The sequence below is a fragment of the Canis lupus genome, chromosome 4 (genome assembly GCF_003254725.2).
Source record: "Canis lupus dingo isolate Sandy chromosome 4, ASM325472v2, whole genome shotgun sequence".
Classification (NCBI taxonomy): Eukaryota; Metazoa; Chordata; class Mammalia; order Carnivora; family Canidae; genus Canis; species Canis lupus.
In genome coordinates this window covers 85,218,394-85,237,039 of record NC_064246.1, presented here as the reverse complement: position 1 = coordinate 85,237,039, position 18,646 = coordinate 85,218,394, and the positions used below count along the sequence as shown (strand labels likewise).

General features: G+C 34.3%; 1 protein-coding gene across 8 annotated transcripts in view; it reads right to left on the bottom strand.

Annotated features, from left to right (window-relative positions):
- Positions 1-18,646, bottom strand: part of CDH18 (cadherin 18) — a 953,252-nt gene that overhangs the window by 99,741 nt on the left and 834,865 nt on the right. The window lies entirely within an intron of this gene.

Below are 18,646 nucleotides of genomic sequence, written 5' to 3'. Positions count from 1 at the left end.
AGAGAGAGAGAGAGATGATAGATATATTTCTATATATCCCACATATACTACATAGGTACAACGTACTTATACACTTAAAAATTTAATGTCCTAGATATGATCATAGAACTAATTGACATAATGAAAGAGCTGATTTAAACAATACCTGCTAGAAAATAGATCATGTATAAAAAAATCAAGTCATTCAATATTTGTTTTGAAAATGTGGGTATTTTTAAAATTCTTTAGTAAGCAAAGCAGTCATTGTACTGCCTTCTATGTAGTTCTGCTTTTATGAAATATAATCACATCTAATAATTGTGCAACCCCAGTACACTCATAATAAAGAACTTTGGTTTTATTTATATAAACTGCAAGAGAACAGCCTTAGCTATTGTTTTATTAGTCATCAGCTAGGAAGGATATTCTATCCAAATTGTGTAGCAGTAAAGAGTCTCTGAAAAAAAAAAAATCCTTCATGGTAAAAGCAATTTCTGTTTTGTTGAGGGGTGAAGTAGTTAATGACTTGATAGGAGATTGTGTGATATAAAAACGTCCCCCAAACCAACCAAGGTTTCCACATTGACACCAGCATATATTGTGAGGAGATGAGGATAGTCACTGATTTAATGGTGTTAGATGAGTTGTTTTCTTTCACTCCTAACTTTAATAATTATTTTAGACTTTCTTTTTTTGTTGTTGTTTAGATTTTGTTTATTCATGAGAGACACAGAGAGAGAGGCAGAGATACAGCAGAGGGATGTGGACTCGATCCCAGGACCCTGGAGTCACACCCTGAACCCAAGGCAGATGCTCAACTTCTGAGCCACCCAAGGGCCCCTATTTTGATCTTTCTAATATATGTTACCAATATATGTTTAGTTCTGGATAGTGTTTTAATATTAGAATATGTTAAGATGTTTTAATGTGAGTCCTGAGTATTTTCTGTTTCAATCATAAAAGCTTTCTTTCTAAACGTTTATTTTTTATTGGTTGGGAAGTGATGACTACCACTTCACATTTCATAATTTCCCTCCCTGTCCTCTCCCACATATCTGTCTCCTTGTTTACTATATATTTTTCTTTTTCCCTACTTTTGTTATTTTAGATCAGTTTTTTTTAAATATTATTGGTTCTTTTGATATTCATTGCTTCCAAGACTGATTTTAATTTAAGCATCTTCAGTTTTCTAGAACTCCTCATTTATTTCCTATATCTCCTTTTACACATGATCATGGAGTCTGTTTTTATTTGTAATTATTTCAACAAAAATATATTTACATCAGAAACTTTGAGTGTTCTTTTCTTAGTGTATTGAAGTTGTTTGTTTCTGTCCTATTAAAAACGGTAACTTGTTCTAGAAAGAAAGTTGGGTGTTTATCACTGTTCTATCCTCATTCTGTAAAGATGACCTTTCCTTTTATTTCAATAATTTCATATGTTCCTACCTTTTCTGATTTTGATACAAAACCTCATAAATTATATATAATTAGTATCACTATTATTTTTTAAATATTTTATATATTTGAGAGAGAGAGAAAACATGTGAGTGTGTGCGGGGGCCTGGGAAGGACAGAGAATCTCAAGCAGACTCTGAGGTTGAGTGTAGAACCCAAAGCAGGGCTTGATATCAGGACCCAGAAATCCAACCTCAGCCAAAATCAAGAGTTGGATGCTTAATCGAGTCACTCAGGCACCCCTACTACTCTTAAAGTTTTTAAGATACCAGATAACTTGTCATTTCCTGAAATTTATGTCTTTTGTTAAATAATGTGTATGTAGTAATATCACGATCATTTTATGTTTAATGTATGTTTCTTGAATCTTTCCATCTACAAATGCCATGAAATACTCTTGTAATTTCTTTGAAAGCAAAACAGCATATAAGCCTTTAATCAATTTGTAAAACTTCAGGATATCAAGGTATCTACTTTCACACTGATGGTCCATCATGACAGTGCCTGCCATTTTCTACATGTGGACATGTATCAGGTCCCAGGGTACACATGGGTGTGCTTCTTAAGTGCTCTGTGAAGTGTACTTCATCTATTTGTTAAACCAAATAAATTGATGTTCATATCTGTTTTTCTGCCACATTCCATTTTTTTTCTTTAAAAGTTCTTCATTATTTATGAATTTGTACTCACCCATATGGAATGCTTGGTCAACCTAGGTTTGTCAATTTGTTCAGTAAATGTCACTTAGCTTATAGTGGCATAATTTCAGGTAATAGGAATACAGCAAACAAAACAGACACAAGTCCTCATCCTTATCAAGAGTATTTTTTTTTACAAGGGAGAGAGAAAATGAGTGATATATATGGTAAAAAATATATACATATATGACACAGTGATAATTCTAAAAATAACAGATATAGCATGTTTATTAGCTGTTTATGTGATTAATCATCAAAATATCTCAGTAGCTCACAACAGCAAATATTTAATTCTACATTGCATTATAATGAAATTTTTTGAGCAGATAAGAAAAACTAAGAACAGATAAAGAAACAAAATTTCTTTACAATTTTTTTTTTCTTTATCTGCCCAGAAAAGCTAATTTCTATGTTTTGTCTTTATCAGGTCTTCGATGGTATGACACCCTATTCAGGCATGTGCTTTAAAAATTTTCTAAGGGTTTTAACAGACTTCCTCAGGATTTGAATTGTAAATGATGTCTCTTTGACTAATTAGGCTTGTTTATTTGGTGTTATGTTCTAGTATAAGGTCATCACTTGATATTCTGATGATTGAAGTGTCATATAACTGAATGTCCTTGTCAAATGCATTATAATGAACTCTCATATCAAATTTCTAACCACGTCCATTTTTGAGTCTTTTGTCATTTATACTTACTGTTCTGATACTCTTGTGAAATATGTTTCATCATCAAGGAGATTCATAAAAAGGACTATTTTTTAAAAGATTTATTTAATTAGGTGACGGGCACTGAGGGGGGCACTTGACAGGATGAGCACTGGGTGTTATACTATATGTTGGCAAATCAAACTCCCATAAAAAAATAATAAACACACACACACACACACACAAATGTATTATTTATTTATTTATTTATTTATTTATTTATTTATTTATTTATTATTTTAGAAAGAGAGTATATGTGTCTATGAACAGGGAGAGGGCAAAGGGAGAGAATCTCAAGCAAAATCCCTGTTGAGCACAGAGCCCAATGTGGGGCTTGATCTCACTACCCTATGATAATGACGTGAGCCAAAATCAAAGAGTCAGATGCTTAACTAACTGAGCCACCCAGGTGCCCCAGATTCACAAAAAGGACTTTTAACAAATACGGCTATTTGTTATTTAAAAATGATATTTTAAAATCATAAAACTAAACTGGGTGAGGATTTCTAGAACCTGCATTCAACCTGAATAAAGTTGGTTACATGGGCCTAAATGAATTGAGGAAGATGATTATAGTTCTTGTGACTCTAACGTTTGCTTTTCCAGATAAAATAAATTTTCTCCTAAAATATCTATGTCTTAACAGAAATGTGGTAAAGTATTCATATGTGAACAGATTGAGACATTTAACTTTTCTCCCTACTTGAGCCCTCTGAAACTCAAAGTCTCACAATCTCCTATCAAGTCATTAACTATTAACTATTTCTATCATGACAGAGTTATTTGTGTAAGTTCAGTAAGAATCTCTTCTCCTTATAACAGGACACCAATTGGAAACATTGGTTGTTTTATCAAGGTTTTGACTGGGATGCCATATTTGAGACAGACATGCACAGACTCAGATATGACCAGATAGCTTTAAGGAACCAAGGTTGACTTTATGGAACCATAAAGGCCCTTGGAAATGGCTTGAAAACTTGCTTACAGAATTCTCAACAGCCTTACCAGTTGAGTAAAGAATGTCACTTCTGGCAGGTGCAGGTGCCTCAGGATATTTGGGGACTTGAGTAGAGGAATTCACCCAAATCCTAGGTATTGCAGGCATGTCTGACAGCCAGTATTTAGCTTGGCTTCTGGCCTAAAGAAGGTACTAAAAGTTCAATTGATATTCTTCTTCTTTTTTTTTTTTTTTCATGAGAGACACACACACAGAGAGAGAGAGAGAGAGAGAGGGAGAGAGAGAGGCAGAGACACAGGCAGAGGGAGAAGCAGGCTCCATGTAGTGAGCCTGATGCGGGACTTGATCCCAGGACTCCAGGATCATGCCCTGGCTGAAGGCAGGTGCTAAACTGCTGAGCCATCCAGGGATCAGGGATCCCCTCAATTGAGATTCCTTATAAAAAGTTCCAGAACAGCAGATTTTAAAAGATCTTTATGGTCAATCACTATTTTAACTGAGCTTATGTAAATATTTAGGCCAAGTTTGTTAAAATTCCACTTGTTTTTACAAAGAATTAGTCTTGATTTAGCTATCTCTGGAAATGAGGGTAATTTTAGAGAGAAAAATTATGTTTCAATAACACACCTTTGCGATTCCTATATTCCAGTTTTGATTATCTTTGAATGTTTCGCCTTAACTACACAACTTGAGGTACACTTCAGAGAAATTGCCACAGTAGCTCATGTATAGACAGTCTTCATGCTTATTACTCTGTGGGGATAATAATAGGACCCCATGGGCATATTATTTGAACAGCTGGAAAACGGGATGGATTCCCCAACAATTGTACAACTCAGCTATTGCCTTGACCAATTTTGTATAGTCAAGATGTCAAAATTGCCCCTTAAAAGCTAGAGAATACCCGACTTCATGGGGTTAGCTATGGACTTATGAAAATAATAGTTGACCCCATTTTTCTCATGATTGGATTGGATGATGAATCTAGGGATGCCCCATCCTCAGACAAGTCAGCTCCCACTTGCCAGTGATTCCTCATGATGAGGATATTGTTAAGGTTAGGCATCAAACAAAGAGGGCTTCTTTAATGGTATTATCCCTTAGCTTTTTTTTTTTTTTTTTTTTTTTTTTTTTTTTTTTTTTTTTTGGTCCCAGGAGCCACCTTGTTGATGTAAAACTGCAAATTGAGGCTTTAGCTGAGCATACAGTGGCCATCTTTAATTAAGCTTGACATGCACGAATTAAAAAGGTGGCCCTCCTAGGCTGAGTCGTGCCTTGATAGTCTCACTGCAGCTCAAGGAGTAACCTATGCGTTATTAAAACAGAGTGTTTGCATATACTCCAGATACCACAAAAATGTGACAGGGTTACTAAAGGACATGAAAACTCAAATTGGCACTTTAAATGATTCCTCTCTTTCCTTTAATGACTAAACTGAAATGGAGGAGAGTTTTGGTCAAATATCTAAAGACTCTTATTTGGATTTCTTTTTCTTTTTGTTACTCTAATTCTGTTTTGCTGTTTTCTCCCATGTCTCTCTGCTGGGTGCTGCTGAGGCTCCTTCAGTGCCATGACTTCAAGCTGACAGATGATCCTTTCTGTGCAGAGAGATCCATACATGTAGTCTACCTTGGATTTAGCCACCTCTGTAACACCCATGTGTAAGTCCCCAGCTGACCAATGTTGACTCATAGGTAGGGACATCACTAAACCCTTCATTTAGCAAGAACAAAGTTATAGAAGATAAGTCCTTCCACCCTTAGCAACTTTAAAGATTTAAGGGTCAAAAATTGTTCAGGGGAAATGATGCAGAAAACAAAGACAAAAGAAATGTAGGAAAAGATGAAAGATCCTTACAAACTGCAGCACATTGACATATACTTGAGGCAGGCAGAGTGACCTTCAGGCTAATACTTTGCTGGAGGCAAAAAGCAACCTTAGCTTGACATTAGCCTGACCTCCAGTATCCCATAAGTCTTCTTTAGCATATCAAATCCCTTTGGAAATCTCTTTGATCTTTACTCATCTATCTCTACTCTACCTGAACTTCTGTGTTAGCAATCATCCTCCAAACATATGGCCCACCGATATATATATCTGAAGGGTCTCATGGCTAAAGTTTTACTAGACAGTAGTAAGTGGCCTCATCTTAACAGCAGCTAACTCCTCATGGTCCTGCAGGCCTTGCTTCTGAATTTTTTACAAACTTAAGCCATCCCTAACTCTCACTAACTAAAAAGCACATAATGAGTCACTCTTCACCATCCCAGGGGAGCTCTGTCTAAAGGGTTGTGTCCCATGCTTCAATAAAAACCACCTTTTTTGTATGCCCATGCTCATGCACACATAACATACACACAAAACAGAAGAAAACTATGATTAAACTATCACTCTGTTGGGATAGGCTCAGATCCAAGTGCATTTTCATTCCAGAATATGATGACCTGAATAAGCAACCACTGGGAGGAGGCAAGATCATGAACATAGAATGAAATCATTGAAGTGCAGTTAAAGCTTCCCTGCAAATATGGCATATTCGTTGGCAAAATCATTGGCAAAGCACACGGTTAAAGTAGTGGGGACATATTTGCCACCCACAGGGAAACATGAGGAAAGAGGGGAAGGAACTAATCATTGTGAACAAACAATACAATCTGTTCACAGTCCATCCTCCAGTCACAAACACCTGTGTGCATCTTATAAATAAAACCTCTTGGGACGCTTGGGTGCTCAGCAGTTGAGTGTCTGCCTTCCGCTCAGGGTGTGATCCCAGTCCGTGGATAGAGTCCAGCATCAGGCTCCCCACAGGGAGCCTGTTTCTCCCTCTATCACTCTGCTTCTCTCTGTGTCTCTCTCATGAATAAATAAATAAAATCATTAAAAAATAAATGAAACCCATTTATCTCCTCCTTGATACCATCAAAACTCTTTAAACAATGGAACCAGACTTAAATTTCAAAATCATGTGATACAGTCATATCAGAGTGTGTCTCTTGATCCAGAGACCATTGATTTAGAAGGACAAATTTTTTGGCCTCCATAAATTAAACATATAATCAGGGATAAATAAGGACAAAATAATAAAAATAAAGTCCCTATTTGAAAGGAAAAGAATGCCCATGGCTCATGGTAATTCGGTAATTATTCTGTGCAATCATTATGAGGATTTCTGTCCTTAAGGCTCTGAGCCTAACTTATTCGGTGAATCCTTTAAATTTGCATTTTCAGCCCTGAAAAGTTATGAAACTTAATTTTTTCCCTCCTTTCTTTCATGTTGGAAAGAGATCATTTTTTTTTCTATACTCATCTCTTTCTTGTAGTATCTTATTAAATGCAGCTTATAATAATCAACTCACACAGCAGACATTCTTTCTTAAAACCTCTTTTCTGGATGCATGGATTCTTAAGTACATTTTCTACCTTCCAAATTATCCCATGAAAATGCTCACCAAAGGAGAGCACAGTCATTTTCTAGCATCCTACAAGTTTTACTTTATATTATTTGCTTCTTCAAACACAAATGTCATATAATTTGTTGTAGTGGTGATGGTAACAGAATCTAGCTTCTAGAAAGATATACTATAGAATGCATACTAATTTTGTCTATTAGTTTCTATTGCATTAAAAATTAATTCTGTCTCAATAATTTGTAATCACAAACTATTTCTTCTCACATTATCCAAGAACTTTGGTTTTGTGTAGTTCTGTTGGGCTCTAGGGTGTTCATCATTAAGCACCAGTGTTTTCTCATTAGACTAAAAAAGTAGCTTCTTTCTAGATTATGTTCTTATCAGAGTGAAGGCAAAGAATAAGAGAAATTGAGCCAAACCATGCAAGCTCGTTATGAGCTCAGATGTGATTCAAACCATGACATGTCACATACCATTGGCCAAAGCAAATTAACTGGCCAATCCCAAATTCGGTGGGAAAAATATCTTCTCCTTATAGGAAAGTATGTCAAAGGCAGGGAGAAAATGGATAATTGTGAACAAATGATTGAATACACCAGGGCAGGTAAGAGAGATATCAAGTACTTGAAGATGAGAAGTCAGGAAAATTCTGTTCCAAACAGAATTTTCTAGGGAAATGAGACAAATGAGAATGAATGTTGTGAATGGTTTCAATAAATAGCCTACACCTTCAGCAGTTTTCCAGTGAAGTTCTCTGAACAGTGAACTCATTCTTTTTAACATATATTTTTATTGCATCCTCATTTTAATGCAATTAAATAGGTTAAAGATTTCCAGAGTAATAGCTATTTTTCATCTCATCCAATTTGAGGACAATTCTCTATTGTCATCTGTAATCCATTGTTGTCGATGAGATGCTCACAGTGTGTCAAATTCCTTTCTCTTTGGTTTTCAAATTCTGAACTTCATCATAACACATCTAGGTGATAATATTTTTCCACTACATTTGAGATGTCTTATGATTATTTGTCTAAGGCATAATGTCTCATAGTATACTGTTTGTTTTTTTAAATATCGCCTCATCATTCTCTTCACTGTCTTCATCTGAAACTCCTGTTATTATACATTGAAGATTTGTTTTCCTTTGCTATGTATTTTAATCCTTCTTTTTTGTTTGTTTACTCGTTAATCTTTAGCCTCTCTTATGCATTCTGGCTGGCTTCCTCAGACTTGTCTTCCAATTTACCTACTCTGCATTCAGTTGTATCTAATCTCTTCCCCCAGTTTGTTTGAGTTCTTCATGTCAATTCTTAACATCGGTGTCTATGATGTGGTTTCTGTTGACTGATAAGTGAAGTTTTCCATTTTCCATTTCAGAGCAAGCCCTGGTTTCATACCAGGCACCTAACTCTAGTAACATCCCCAAAGAATTCCTATAATTGTACACTCCCTCCCTTTTCTAGGGATAACAAGTTAAGTTGCCAGCTTCTGGAGCCTACAATCTGCCTTACATTCCCTCTGGACTTCCACAACATCAGCTTGCCAATTTTCCACTTGTGCAAGTGGCACGACACCACTAAGTCACATGCAAAAATATAAAGTCTGTTGGGGGAAACATACAATTATATCAGTAGCAGAGTATATGTAATTCCCTAAACCCTCATTATTCTAGAGTATGACACTTAGGCTGTTCAGAGGTCTACAACAGATCTCCAAGAGAAGGGAAACTTGACTTCCGTAATGTTCTCTATTGTTTCAGCATCAGGAGGACAGAGAGCACCTTGATATACATGCAGAAGTGAAAGCTCACCAGCTTCAGAGGTGACTGTGTTAAAAAGAAGGAGACTCTGAAGTTTGGTAGACGTTGTCAGTTTATACCCTAGTGCTAAGTCATATGTACTGAGCCAAACTTTTTCTAACATGCAGAAATGAGCATTGAGGTTCACCACAATTTGTCTACCCTCATCCTTTACATGGAAGTTTATTTTTCTCATTAGAAGCTAATTACTGTCAAAGTAAAATGTTGGTAATTTGTGCACCTAAATTTCTGGTCTTAGAAAACTTTCATGGAAAACATTAGAAAGTGTGTGGAGAGAAATTTTTTTTAAAGATTTTAATTTATTTATTCATGAGAGACACAGAGAGAGAGGCAGAAACACAGGCAGAGGGAGAAGCGGGTTCCCTGAGGAGGGCAGAACTCGATCCCAGGACCCTGGGATTATGACCTGAGCCAAAGATAGGTGCTCAATCACTGAGCCATGCAGGTGCCCCAGTTTTTTTTCCCTAAATGAAAAATTTGTTATATCAAATGTCTACTACAGGATCTATAGCATTTTGATGACTGGAATTATTTCTAGGTAGAATTTTCTCTTATTTGGAAAAGTTAAAAATATTGAAATAATTATGATTTAAATGCCTGGATATGAAGATTGGACTTGTTGAGATTTGAGGTGATACAGTATGTATTTAAGAAGTTTAGGTACCAAGTTATTTGGTACCTAAAATAAAAGCACTTTTTTTTTTTTTTTTTACTTTCTTAGGTTTTTTTTGTCTTTCTTAGGTTTAATATACATGAGTAATTTGTAAGTTGTACTCTACCTCATTAGCCAGTTTCAAACACATCTTTAAATGGTGCTGTAATTATCCACTTTGGTTTTAAGACTATGTAATTTTATGTGGCAGAGAGATACAGATATCATTATTTCATATTTCTGTTTCTGAATACACTATAATTTCATATGCCATATGTGATTCTTTCACATAATTTCTTAGACTGTATCATGAAATGCTAATGATTAGATAAAGCACATTTAAGAAAGGAAGACTTGATCGGAATGACAAAGGGGCATTTGGTTTATTGAATCTAGCCCCTTGCTATACACTTTCCCCCCCCCAGGATAATATTGATTCTAATTGCTTTTTAAAAGACCTTGTTTCTTTGCTTCAGTAACTTTGCCAGATCAGTCATTCCTTAAGATAGGTAGGTAAATCATTCCTTAAAATTAACCCTGGGTCTCAGCCTACAAAAGTTGTAATCAATTTGATACTTATATTTATTTGAACTAATTAATATTTTTCTTACATTAATAGTATTTATTCAGGAAATGACTATTTATATTAGATAAGTATTTATTTGTAGATGATTCTGGGGAAAGACTGATTGACACGTAAGTGGTTAGGGTGTGATATCTGACTTATCCAGGATGTCTGACATTATAGATAAGATTAACCAGAAAGTTTCTAAATCTCTACTTTAAATTGCTTTATGCAGCAGTTGCAGTTTACATTGGAAACGCTACTCTCAAATTAAAAAAAAAAAAAGTACAAGGAATCTGGGATATATGCATCTAAAAACTTGTATTAAATATTGATCATTAATAATTATGTAAAGCTCTGGCTGAAATATTTTTACTATATAAATAAAGTATGACTAATACTATAGCCATCTGAATGCACATTACAATGCCACACATTTAAAAGGACAACTGTCCTATAGTAGAATTCCACTGTACTCTGGAATAGTATCTTTAAAATTGCTTAACCTAAAAAAATAAAAAGCATTAAAAGAAAATTGCTTATGCTAACACATTTGCTGTTACCATGTGTCAATATGCATGACTACAAAGCTGATTATCCTGTAAGAATTTTTTTCCAAAGTACTAGTAAAGTCGGCCACTTTTCTTTGGCGTTCTCTCACTTTTATTCATAAATATGACTCATAAAAAGCTGAGAAACTGTAAACTTGTGAATTTTAATTGAAGAACATTCCTACTTTTTTCCAATATTTTGTGAAGAATTAAAAAAATGATTTGTGAAGATTAATTAGTAACAATCACATAATTTCTAAGAACTCTATGCTTATTATCATAAGCATGCAAATCCATACAAAGCAGGTAAGCAAAAGAAAAGCAATCAATCTATAACTTTGCCATAGCCTACAGCCAAATAGATTAAAAACAAATCATAAAATGATTGACATTTTATAACGGGTAAGTTACTAAATAGACAATCTTAAATATTTCAATACTCAACTTTAAAATTAGAAGAGTGTCACAGCCTTATTTACTTATAGCTATTAACTTGTATGAAAGAATATATCCTAAAGGTATTCATATCCTGTTTAATGGGATAGATATATAATAATTTTCTGTTACTCTTATTTTATATACTAAATCTCATAACATTAAATAAACACACTTTATCTCAACAAAGTAGGATGAAAAAATATGATAGACTGATAACTTGCAGGTATTACAGTTAATTTGAGAATTCCAGCTATCTTTTGAATTTGTACTTTCAATTTAACCATACTGCATATCAAATTGACATACTATTCATTTATCATCCATGTTCTTTCGATCTAAACTTCAGTGGGTTGGTTCTTTCCAATCAAGATGGTGATGTGTAGATGACTAATTCTCCCATAGAATACAGCTATCAAATATACATACAAAGACTCTTTCAAGTCATTGGAGTGTATTGAATGTAAAAAGGCTCAGATGAGATATGATCCTTGAGAGAAAGGAAGTGGATTTTTATATTGACAATGACTCAGGGCATTTTTTTCATCTGTGGTGCTAGGGGAAAGAATCCAAGCAGCAATTAGTTTGTGGAGACAGAGGCTGGGGTTCAGGGCTGGCACAGTAGCTCAAATAAAAACAAAGTCTTAAAAAGAAGAAATGTCAAGAAATAGTGCCAAAATGTGAAGCAATATTCCTGTGATAATTGCAGATATACACACACGCATGCAATGTGGAGACTCCAAGAAACCAACACAAGGCAAAGCCGGATGACAAAATTGCTAATAGAAATTTCAGCAGCCAGTAGACACTAGGAATTAGAACTGGTAAATATTTCAGTTGACACTAGGGAAAAGATTGTGTTTAGGAGTAAGAGCTTCTTTCCAGGAGTAAGGGGAAGTTGACACAAAGCAATTCTAAGAGAATCTAACTAACCTAGGTAAGCAAAATTCTATGTATCTACAAAAAATAACTCTCTTTGGAGGAAGATGACATAGTCAGGGACTTTTGTAAGTATTTATACATAATTTTCAATCAATAATTCCAAAGCATGCTTTAAACTGGAAAATTACTAAAAACAAAAAGGAAACAAAATCAATAAAAATACTCAGATATGATATTGACAGTAGTTATTACAAAGGGGTTTTGAAATGATCATGATAAATGTTTAAGAGCACATGCACTAAAAGAGATTTTAGCAGATATAAATAATGTATATTTAATAAATCAAGAAAGAATTATATAACTGAAGTATTTCAGTGGTGAAGTGTTCATTTATAGGTTTAATAGACCAGTTATTAGAGAATAAACACAGTGGAAAAGATTATTGTACTAGAATGTAGCTCAATATAAAATATACAAGTTAAAAAAAAAGAGAGATAAAAAATAATTAAACACAGAAAAAAAAGAACAATAGATTTATGGTACATAGCTAAAAAACCTAACATGCATGCTTTTGCACAATAAATGATGAAACAAAAGAAAATAAATATTTGAATAAATACTGACCAAAATTTTCTAGAACTAACAAAAGATAGCTTAAAAAATTCTTTACAACTGAAAACAGATTTTTTAAAAAAGTAAGTGCCTCTTAAATGCACCATAGTTAACCTTTTGAATATTTAATACAAAAAATATTTTAAGTAAGAAAGATCAATTAAAGTAGAATAAACTAATCTACAGTAAAGCAATAATAAGACAGTTGATTTTCAACAGATAAGATGGTGGTCAGGAGACAGTTAAATTGCATCATTCATTACTAAAACAAGAAAAATCCTTCAAATTAGAGTTCTACTCTCAGTGGGAATACTCTAAAAAAGTAAGAAAAAATATGTTAAAAAAAAAAAAAAAGGAATGAGTTAATTGATGGTAGACCAGTACTAAAAGGACCAGCAGAAAGGGATTTTAAGGAAAATTTAGAATTTCCTTTGGAAACACAGCAACCCAGGGAAGAAGAAATACCACCAAAAAGGATAATTATTGACTTAAAAATTATCATTTAATTCTATGCAATGGGGTTAAATAGATTTAAAGCTGTTCCGTTTGTTTCAAATGATAATATTATAATTTAAGTTGGAATAAAATAAACTGTAATATGTAGAGCAAATAGTAAGAAAAGTATAAGTAAAATAAAATGTTAATGAATGAGAAAATGAAGGCTGTGAAATACATTACCAATTAAAAGAATGTAAAAGAAGAAAAAAGGGAACAATTCTTAAAAAAAAAGAAAGCAAGATGGTACACTTGAAATATATCAGTAATTAAATTAATTGTAAGTAAATAAAAATAACAGATATTGTGAAACAAGGTTAAAATAAAACAAAACAGGGGATCCCTGGGTGGCGCAGCGGTTTAGCGCCTGCCTTTGGCCAACGGCGCGATCCTGGAGATCCGGGGTCGAATCCCACGTCGGGCTCCCAGTGCATGGAGCCTGCTTCTCCCTCTGCCTGTGTCTCTGCCTCTCTCTCTCTCTCTCTCTGTGACTATCATAAATAAATAAAAATTAAAAAAAAAGAACTATTGAAATAGTAATGTGCTAGGTTACTATTACTTGATGGAAAAAATCCTTTAAAAATAATAAAACAAAACAAAAGCAGAAACTTAGTTTAGGGGGTCATATGAAACTTTAAAAAAATAACTTTGAAAGTAAAATGATGTAAAATATCCTACCATCTAATCATTAATCAAAATTATAAAAATCGGATATAGTTATAGATAAAATGGAATTTAAGTTGTAGGTGATTGTCAAAGAGAGATGTTCTACAATGAAACATTTTCAATATAAGAGGAAGATATCTTGCCTTCAATCTTGCCTTAAAGGATGATATCTTGTGCATCCAGTGATATGTTTTCAAACTATATCTAAAATACTCAAAACCAAAAGAAAATAAAGGGAAAAATAGAAAAATCTAGTGAAATAGTGGGATACAATAGCACAACATCTCTCAATAGATGAAAAAAAAATCTGTATGGATGTAGAAAGTTGAATGGCACAATCAATAAATTTGAACTAATTTATTATTTCAGCTAAGTATGAAGCTGAAGAATGTACGTTCTTCTAAAATGCATAGGGGCACGATCTCAAAGAAATGCATACTGACATTTAGAAAAACCTTCAGCAAATTTCAAAATATATACCTGTAACCAGACTCAAATGATATCACCTCACACGTCTCATATTTTTAGCTAAAATTAGGGCCAGAGGGAAAAACAGATGTTGGCGAGGATGCAGAAAAAGGAGAAGCCTCTTAACACACTTGGTGGGAATTCAAACTGGTGCAGCCCCTCTGGAAAATAATATGGAGGTTCCATAAAGTTAAAAATAGAGCTGCCCTATGATCCAGCAATTGAATTACTAGGTATTTACCCGCAGGATGCAAAAATACAGATTTGAAGGGACACAGGCGCCCTAATGTTTATAGCAGCATTATCAACAACAGCCAAACTATGGAAAGACCCAAATGTCTATCAAACGATGGCCTAATGAATGCATAAATGAGTGGTGAACACACACACACACACACACACACACACTCTGGAATATTACTCAGCCATACAAAAGAAGGAAATCTTGCCATTTGCAATGACGTGGATGGAGCTAGAGAGCATCATGCTAAGCAAAATAAGTCAGAAAAAAAGACAAATACCATACGATTTCACTCCTATGTGTAATTCAAGACACAAAACGGATGGAAAAATAAAGAGAGAGGCAAACTGTAAAACAAGACTTTTGACTCTAGAGAACAAACAGAGGCTTGCTGGAGGGGAGCGGGGTGGGGGGAGGGATGAGTTGAATGGTCGATGGGCATTAAGGAGTCCACTTGGGATGAGCACTGGGTGTAGAGTGTAACTGATGAATCACTGAATTCTACACCTAAAACTAATATTACAGTGCATGTTAACTAACTGGAATTTAAATAAACACTTGGAACAAAAGGGAAAAAAATGAACTAGATATAATTTTTTTTAAGTACACTAGAGAAATGTCAACTTGTTGGTAATTAAAACATACACTTCACATTTCGATTGATCAAAAGAGAAGCTTTCTTGTTTTGTTTCTTTTTATTCCTCTTTTAAATAAAATATTAATGCTGAATATAGTACGTGCCATTTAGATTTTCCAGGAAACTATAAATGGTAAATTGAAAATAATGGTCTTTCCTCTAAAATATTTTGTTATCAACAAAATCATAACATCAGTATCTTCATCAGTGATATTTTTCTCCAACCTTAAGATTTACTCAAATCAGGTAAACACCTGCAACTCTTACTATTATATGAAATACTGCCATCTATCGAAATTTTAGGCCTTGTATCCTCCAAATATTTCACCGCATTACATCAACTCTAGTCACAAGTGAGAAAAAGCTGTTGGATGATGTACAATTTTACAGTCATTTCGGGTTGTTGGGGCAAATTTGTTAAATAATCAAGTTCTTACCATTTTATTGTGATTATTTGACATGTGTGAGTGTTTTTCTTTCCCAAAATAGGTTATTTATTCTTACTCAAAGACAATTGTCCAAATACAGATCTTTTCATTCAGAGTACAGAAGGTCTGCTATGAATTTTCATGGACGCAATTGATTTTTATGTGCATATTATTTATACAGAATAATGGAGGTCAGTGACTTTTTACCTACCCGAGAACAAATTAAGCAACAAGCTCAATATAACTGTAACATAGTTAAAACTAGAAAAGGGCAGAGCAAGAATCTTAAGAAGCGGAATACATTCCTTTCCACAGGACTAATACTGAGGAATTTTACACCTCAAGATTTTTCTGTAAAGGAGGACTGGGTATCCCTTGTGTTTTTTGAGTAAATACTCAAGCCATAGGAGGGTAAAGTCTTCATAAAGCAAATTACTAGTCTAGAGACACTTACTCAGAGTGAATTTATTTCAAATTAAAACACAGTGATAACTTTAAAGTACAAGATATAACAGACTGATTCACTTTCCAGGGCATGGTAGGTTAACAGAAGAAAAAAAAAAAAAAAAAGGAGGGGCGGATGCTTTGAAGGAATATTTTTGCAAAGTTTTGTGTGCAGATGCGTATACTAGAGTCAATCACAGTAGTGGTGTAAGAACAAAGGCTCTCTGCGATTGGTGAAATGAGCAAGATGTTAGAACGATATCTATAAAAATGTCACCTCTTAAGAGAAACAAACCACTGGATCCATTTGATGACTGGGTATGATCTTTGCATAAGTTAAGCTGTGTAGAGATTTCTGCCTTTCCTGGTGCTTCATGAACACAAGTCCTCATAACCAAATCACATTTTTCTCTAAGCATTTACAGTTTCCTGTTATATAGGTAGCTATTTGATAAATTATGCTGTTTATATGTAAACTGAAAAAATAATTTACTGCAAACCACTCTTGTCAAGGTGACACTATTCTGAAAGCAGCATTGTATTTAGTGCAAGGAGTCAGATTATAGTATCTTAAGCAAGTCGGAGTAGGAGATTCTGGGTGTGCATGGACTCTGTTTCAAAACTCTGAGCCCATCTCACAGTGTGAGAGAGTTTATTAGTATTAATAATAATTAATCAGTATTAACTGATGTTTCAGCAATAAACCTGTTATTAATCAAAATAATAAAATTAGGAATAATTACTCCATATTTATTACAAACACATTTTTTTCTGTTGATTTTTATTTTTATTTTTTTTATTATTTTTTTTTCTGTTGATTTTTAAAATCGACTTTAATGGACTTGTAAATTTAAAAATTAGTTTATGGAAAAAAGGAGGGAGAGAGAGAGAGAAAGAGAGAGAGAGAGAGATGCTATTTGTATCATGACCAAGCATTTATTGAATCTTTGCAGTGTATCCCTTAAGTTTCATTCTGTTAAGAGAGGTAGTATCAATACAGCTCTTCAAAATAGCAATGGTAGTATCTACTTAAAAATTAGGTAGACAAGTTGTATTTGTAAACTGTAATAAATTTATGTCCAATTGAAGTTAGCATGATTGCTCATTACATTAAACAGATCTTTGAATTTTAGCAACTTTATCATATATAAGAACAGCCCCTGTAGGGTGGTATATGTGTATATGTCCATTGTGTGAACTAAGCGATAAAATAAATACAAAAATGCTCTGTAATTTGTAAAATGACAAAATTGGATTTTGTGCTTTAATGTATTGTGAACTTATCTGTGGTTTATAATATAATAAGCTTACCTGCTTCATAGAGCAAAGGCCAAATGAATGAATCAGGTCACAGAATCTGTCTCTAGAACCAATATACTTTTTAAAATATTTATTAAATTTAGAGAGAGGAAGTGGGAGGGGGAAGGGGCCAAGGGAGAGTGAGAGAGAATCTCAAGCACAGTCTGCACTGAGCATGGAGACCAATGTGGGCCTTGAGCTCACAGTCCTGAGATCAGGACTTGAGCTGAAACCAAGAGTTGGATGCTCAACCAACTGTGCCACCCAAGCGCCTCCATCTCTAGAACCAATATTTTAAATTGATTCTACCTACGAATTCAACCTGTATGTCTTAATTTAACAATGATAGTTTGACAGAGTATTTAAATTCAACCCATTCACTCATTCATCTAGCAATTGTTTGTCAAGGGCTGGGCACTGATCTGAACACTTAAGGTTACAAAAACAAGTTAGCATCATTCTTACGTAGAGGGACGCTTAGTTGTAGAAGCCATATGTCCCTAGAAATAAATATAACATGAAAGTGCCATGTAACAGAAAACAAGGATTAACTGTTAATTCAGCAACACATTTCAGAGAAATTTATAACAGGGCTTTTAAATAGAGAAATATGAATATGGAAAATTCTGGGTTGAATTAAGAATGTGCAAGGCTATTATGTTTTGGGAACCAGCAGTACTCCATTAGGGCGAGGCCTGGAGCCTACCAAGAAAAATATGAAGATACAGTGCGGGAAGGTGTTTCACAAAAATTCCTGAATCGACACGCCATGGTGTCTGTTTTATTATATAGTTTTTGCACATGACGTGTCAAAAGGACATAAGGGGAGCACCTCTTCAGGATTTTAATGATAATTAAAGATTAGTCTATCAAGTGTCATCCACAGCATAGGCCACATTAGAAATGCTGAAATGCATTTGTCTCCCATTCTGAGGATGTCATAAACACCATTTCTTTACAAACTCACAGAACTGACACCTTCTTCCCCCAGATTGCCTGGAAGTCTGTGCCCACCACGCACAAGGTTCATATTCTACACTGAGAGCTGGCCTTATCATCCGAGTGGCACCTTGCTGTGGGATGGGGTGTGTGTGTGTGTGTGTGTGTGTGTGTATGTGTGGAAAGCATTCATTTTTAACATGAACTTTTTTTTCTATTTCAGTCACCCAGAACACCTGTGCAATTTATTATATATATATATATATATATATATATTTTTTTTTTTTTTTTTTTTTTTTTTG